We start from the raw sequence: 7071 nt of genomic DNA, 5'->3' as shown, positions 1-7071 counted from the left end.
AATTGTCATAAGATGAATGCCTTAAAATCAATAATGGATATTATTGATTTGAGATAGTACTACTCATTATTGAGATAGTACTGTACAGAAAGGTGTTTGAATCCTCACAGAGAGGTAAAGCAGTAATCACAGTTTTAAGGAGAAAAACTGAGTGTCTTGAGAGTTATATGTCACATAATTGGAACCATTAGGTCATAGAATCAAGATGGGTTGAGAATCCACATATACTAATGCATAGAGAACAACCTGAATGAAGTTACAGGTATAAAAAAGATAGGATGTTAGGTATCTTAATTACTTTTGAAAGGTCATATCATAGAAGAAGTTTATTTATGTCCACAGATTCAAAGAGAATTAAGACCACTGAGTTCTAGATAAGAGACTTCTGCTAAATTTTAAGTAAGCTAAGTATTTACTTCTAAAATGGACCTACCATTTGCCTGAGTGAATCACTGGAACTTGCACCAATAGAGGGTGGAGAATGTCCATGTGCAGGTGGTGTCCAGGCGGACGGCTGGCCAAGGTGCCCACGGGCTGTTCACTGAACGTTGCCTTTGCCTCCTTTCCCAGCCGACACCCCACCTCCATGGAAGCAGGAAACAGCACAGAAGTGTGCCAGTTCCTCCTCCTGGGCCTCTCAGAGGACCCGGGACTGCAGCCTGTCCTCTTTGGTCTCTTCCTGTACATTTACCTGGTCACCATCCTGGGGAACCTGCTCATCATCCTGGCGTTGGCTCCAACCCCCACCTCCACACCCCCATGTACTTCTTCCTGTCCCACCTGTCCTTTGTGGACATCTGCTTCACTTCCAACACCGTCCCCAAGACACTGGTGAACATCCAGACACAGAGAAAAGACATATCCTACGTAGGCTGCCTCACTCAGTTGTATTTCTTTGTGATTTTTGCCGGGCTGGACAACTTCCTCCTGACCGTGATGGCCTATGACCGATACGTGGCCATCTGCCACCCCCTGCACAACACAGCCGTCATGAACCTACGGCTCTGTGGGCTCCTGGTCCTTGCGTGTTGGTTCACTGTTTCCAGGGTCTCCCTTGTTCATATTCTACTGATGATGCGGCTGACCTTTGTGTAGGCACTGAAATCCCGCACTTCTTCTGTGAGCCGGGGGAGGTTCTCAAGGCGGCCTGCTCGGATCCCCTCATCAATGACATCGCCTTGTATGTGGCCATGGCTCTGCTGTTTGTGCTTCCTCTCACTGGAGTTCTGTTCTCTTACTCTCAGCTCGTCTCCTCCATAGTGAGGATGGCCTCAACTGAGGGCAGGTATAAAACATTTTCCACCTGTGGGTATCACCTGTCTGTGGTCTCCTTGTTCTGTGGGACAGGCCTGGGGGTCTACCTCAACGCTGCTGTGACCCATTCTCCCCAGAGGAGCTTGATTGCCTCAGTGATGTACACGGTGGTCACCCCCATGCTGAACCCCTTCATCTACAGCCTGTGGAACAGGGACGTGATGGGAGCCCTGTGAAGTCTTCTCAGTGGAACAGCCTCTTGTGTGTAGTGGGTCATTGACTTCAGAAGTGTGCATTTTGAGCACAAATGTAAATGTCACAAATTTCAATATCCTGGTTATTTTCCTCCCCTGACAGACATGCTCCATTTCCTCCATTCCCACTTCCCCTATGGCTTTGCCTTTATTTCTTTTTATATTAGCTATCCTCACTCACTCACTCTGGCATTTTTTCCTGTTCTTCCATGTTTGTTTGCCATTATCCTCTCTCCTTGGTCACCTTACAGCCATTTGTCAGACTCCCCGTATTACATGGCAAGCACTTCTATCAAGTGCTGACATGCTTTCCCCAAAACTCATCCCCCAAGTATTCATGTTAGATCCCTTAATTTGGTTGTGTATTTTCCTGGAAGAAATGGAATGAAAAATAGTCATAACCAAAGAGTTTATAGTATCGATATGTTTCTTGTTACCCTAATGTATAGTTTTATGTCATCCTTACAACATTGCTTTGAGATATTTTTTGCTCTTAGCCCCATTTTTCAGAGAAGAGATTGAGACTGGAATGGATTCTAACCTGGGAACCTGACACAGTCCTTACTTTGCTGTCTACTATTCATAAAACTCTGATGTGGTTATCAATTTCAAGTGTAGGAATATAGATTTGGAAGCCAGTTTGTTCAGGTGTGTGTAAGTAACAAATTGCATAGGATCACCCATTTACTCTGCTTTGCTTTCTGTTCTCCCTCTTCCCTCCAATTTTCCTTCCTTCCTTTCCTCTCTATTGTTTTATTAGACTTCTTTTTCCCATCGTTGCAATTTTAATATGTGGTCCAAAATCCTAAAACATTTAATAAAGAATATGATAAAATAAGATTTATTCTCTCTGTGTTTCATTTTGGGAGAAAGGTACTCTCAGAAGGTGCCATCAGTACTGGTAGTTATGCACTTGTGGAGTGTATTCGGAAGTTAGCTCGCTTTTGAGGAAATTTATTGATAGTCCATAATGACAGATAGAGTATTAGAATCTCAGCATTTCTGCCACATTCCATGGGGTCATTTCTCTGTCTCCGTTACATCCCAGCCTACCAATGGTCAGCACCAGCTGTCACTTACTTTTTCCAGTGCATGATTGGCAGGGATTTGGAAGGAGGAGAAATGGGGAATGAGTGTTTAGTGGGTAGAGTTTCCAAAAGAGAAAATGAAACAGTTCTGGAGGTGGATGGTGGTGAAGTTTGGGCAACAATGTGAATGTGCTTAATGCTACATAAGTAGACCTGGTCACTTGAACATGGTTAAAATGGTAAATGTAGCAGTATGTATACTTAGCCACAACAAAAAAGTGGTAGTAGCACTCAATAATGGAAAAAGATTGTGAGATTTCCTTCAGACAGTGTTTTCTGTATCTTTATAATATATTATACAACAATGATTTTTTTAGATAAACTTTATTTCTAAGCTGTCCTTACCAGGCTTTGTAAACCACGACAATATTGACATTGTGTCTATGTAATTCTATTTCATGAGGGACAGTCTTGTATAAATATATTTTGAGTATAATGAATTTTGGGATATCTTTTAAACCTAGCTTGAAACTTCGAGCTTCAAAATTTCCACAAGTACCCATTCCCACATATATAACTAGACATTGAGTTTTTCAACTAACTCCATGAAACTGCAGAAATGTTTTTAAGATCACAGATATAGGGTATCATTCTGGCCAAAGGATTCCATCACTCAGCTTGAAAGAAAGCAACAGGGCAGGAAATGTATGAATATAATGAAAATTTTAAAGATTATAATTATCATAATAATGTTTTTATTTTACAATGGGTGGGATCAATTCATGAGTCTGAGAAATTTGAATCATTTATCCATTCATCAACACGCAAGAAGCCGCAATGGATGGGAACTCTATGGCTATGAGCAATGCAATAAAGACTTCAGTGAACTGTCATGTCTTAAGACACTGAGGAGCACTCAAAATGGTGAGAACACTTATAAGGATAATAACTGCGGATAAAATTTCCTTTCTCTGAAGAAGAATACCTCTATTGAAAAGAACTTTACTGTCTTAAATCAGTAGGGAAAATATGAGAGCCTGACTCCAAATATTGTATACTGGAAAAGTAGTACTCAAGAGAAACACTTTGAAAGCACTGGCGGTGGGAATGCCTTTGATAATGAATTTTACTCTCAGAGGCAAATGAGAACTCACCTTGGAGAAAATCTCTGTGAAGAGGGGAGTGTGGGAGAGCTTCTATCCACTCCACAAGCCTTGCTTTGCATCTACAAACTCACACTGCTAAGAAATGTAACAAATGTAAAGAATGCGGAAATATTTTCTGATATTCTACATACCTGAAAGTTCACATGCATATCTGTACTGGAGAGAAACCTTATGAATGTAAGGAATGTAGGAAAACCTTCACTGTTTCCTCAAGCCTAATTAATAATATAAGAATTCATATTGGAGAGAAACCCTATAAATGTAAGTAGTGTGAGAAAGCCTTCACTTCTTCTCATCTTAGTTCTCACATAATAAATTACACTGGAGAGAGGCCCTTTGAATGGAAGGAATGTGGAAAAGCCTTTAGAACTTCTTCATGTCTTAATAAGCATGTACAAATTCACAGTGGAATAAAATGCTACAAATGTAAGGAACGTGGCAAATGCTTTATGTATTCTTTTCCCCTTAACATTCACATGTGAAACCACAGTGAAGGAAAATCTTATAAATGCAATGAATGTGGGAAAGCCTTCAACTGGCACTCAAACTTTACTAAAAATAAACTAATTCACAGTGGAGAGAAACCACATGAATATACAGTGTGTGAAAAATCTTTAACTGTTTCCTCAAGCAAAACACAACATATAAGAATTCACACTGGAGGGAAACTCAAAAAATGTAATCAGTGTGGGAAAGCCTTCACTTTTCCTCAATACTAAGTAAACATGTAGGAATTCATAGTGGAGAGAAACCATATAAATGTGAAGAATGTGGGAAAGCCTTCACTCAGGGCTCATGCCTTTCAAGACATGTAAAAACTCACAGAGAATAATCCGGATTGTACACAGTGTGTGAAAGCCTTCAGTTATACCAATTCATTTTAGATACATGAAAATAAGACCCTGTAGTTAAACCATGTAAATGTTAAGAGTGTGAGAAAGCTTTCAATTCTCCAAGCTCCTGTCAGTGTGGTGAAAAAGCACCCTGGAGAGAAGTCCTAGCAATGTAAGGAATGTGGTAAAAACCTAAGTTCTACCCATTCACTTTGAAACCTGCAAGGACTGCACTGGAGAGATGGTCTATAAATGTAAGAAATCTGGGAAATCCATCAGTGTCACAGCCCAGAGTGTTAGGTCGCAGGGAAGCCGTAGTAGTCAGAAATATGAGAAGCCCTTTACTATTTCATTAGTGAAAGAAATTCCATAAATGTGGAGATCTATAGCACAGAACTCCGTTGATGTAATATGTGGCAAAACTGTACTTGTAGTTAGTTCACCGTGAAAGAAATATTTATGAATGTAAAATGTGTGACAGATCCATGTTTATTTTCTATTTGATTGTTCTTCATCCTCAAACATGGCGTGATTCTTAGTTAAGAGAAACTGAATTTAGTAAATATGGGCAATGATACCAAACATAAATCTTAGAATTTTCTGAGAAAGGCATAGGATTCTGGGTGGCCCTGTAGGTACATTCTTTAATATTTGTCATTGTGTCCTGAACTTCCCGAGATATAATGTGTCTTTTCCCAGATAGCCAGGCCAGACCAGTCTAGTGGCTACACTTTTCAGGTTACTACCTGGCCAAAGTGGATCAACAGGATTCACACTTCATCCTCTTCTAGCCACCTGTGTTCTCTTGTTGGATTGATGTGGGCATACATTTTGAAGACATTGATCACTTCACTGTGCACAGCACTCACTGAATTCATTTACAGAGAGGTGTACCAAAGTGTGGGATATCCATCTCTAAATTTTGTAAAATTACCTTGTACTTTTAACCTCAATGTATGCATGATGAGGGAGAGAATAATACGAATGTTTATTTCACCCATCAACCCAACATCACTGCCTGGCAAAACAGTTATATTTGTGTGGGTCAATCAACATGTGTTGCTGGTTATATGACTTGCTTCTCTATTTATCATTCCATCCATTGCTGTAAAAACAGACTTGTGTGAGTACAGCTGTTCCTGATAATCTACTAGGCTTGATAATCTACTGGCTGTTCCTGAGTGTGAACTGTAGGTGCAGACACATCAGCACAACTTCATTTCATCTCCAGTGGTGCAAGTTCACCAAGTTCTGATGCTCAGGCAGGCTTGGATTATGTCAGGTATTGCCATCAGTCCTGAAGCGGCTTGATGACATTTTCTTGAGGCTTAATTAAACTAATGATAATCCAAATCAAGTTCACAATAAATCGTGTTCAGGAAGTATCTGTGCACTTTTGTGTTACAGACTTGTATGTGTGGAGTATGTCATGTGGCTACCTTTGGGTATGTACATTTTAGCCCATTGGTTACCCTCTAACTATTGGCAATGATTCCAGTGATCACATCAGTCTCAACCTTTGGTGTGTGTTAGAGGGTTCATTGATTGGCCTTAGATGGGATCCTTATTGTCTGAAATAAGACCTATGGTTCCTAGCAGAATTGGTCCCCAGTTGCCCGAGTCGGAGACCTGGTAGCATTTCAGGTCACTACTGTGGAATGGCGTCATTCTCCAGCTTGGATTCGTAGTGATAGTGTCATCAGTAATTGCTGCCGAAGATAAATTAAGTTTATTTTGTCCCAGCTTTTGTTGTTCAGTGACTGAAAAAGTGGTATATTTATGTGAAAATTCTCCATAAGGCAACATGATATGTGACATTCAACACAGAAATTGAGAACTTCTAAGTGGAAAGAATCCATTGATAAAAGATTGTGGATTTTGCTTATATGAAATGTCTAGAAAATGCAAAATCCATTTTACTTATGTGAAATGTCTATACAGAGACAGTAGATGTTTGGTTGCCTAGATATGAGAAGGAAATGGGTTTGAAAGCCACAGGCTGCATTTTAGATAATGAACAGGTTATAAAATTGTGATGATTTATACAAGTCTATGAATATACTAGTCAACATTGAACCGTATCAATTTAAATGTGCAAATTGTATGGTATGCAGATCGAATGCAATAAAGCTGTTCCAAGAAACAAGCAAAAGAGAAACTTATGATAGTGCCTACGTCATTTATAAGCATTACCAATTTAATGTGTAGCATACATCTAGAATATTAAGATTCACAAAGATTAACTATATTTTTACCACTAAATGTTGACATAAAAATAATCAAAGGGTGTGATGTGGACATAAGCAAATATATTACCCGACGGAACATAGACACTGACAGAGTTTTGTGTAAGAATTTACTGTTTAATAAAGGTGGAATTTCAAATGAATAGACCAATAACAATTTATCAATAGTGCAAATGTTTGCCTTTTTTTGGAAGAAAAAATATTGTATCCACTGTTCCATACCACATGACATAATACATTCAGTGAAGCTTAAAGATTTATGTGTCTTTAGATGTGTTAAATTTAAGAAT

The 7071-nt window shown here is 39.3% G+C and overlaps 1 pseudogene; it reads left to right on the top strand.

Moving 5' to 3' along the window:
* Positions 1 to 586: 586 nt before the first annotated feature.
* On the top strand, positions 587 to 1523 carry LOC118973500 (olfactory receptor 7D4-like; annotated as a pseudogene).
* The last annotated feature ends 5548 nt before the right edge of the window (positions 1524 to 7071 follow it).

Source organism: Manis javanica, chromosome 13, assembly GCF_040802235.1.
Source record: "Manis javanica isolate MJ-LG chromosome 13, MJ_LKY, whole genome shotgun sequence".
NCBI lineage: Eukaryota > Metazoa > Chordata > Mammalia > Pholidota > Manidae > Manis > Manis javanica.
This window is presented reverse-complemented; position numbering and strand designations above follow the sequence as displayed.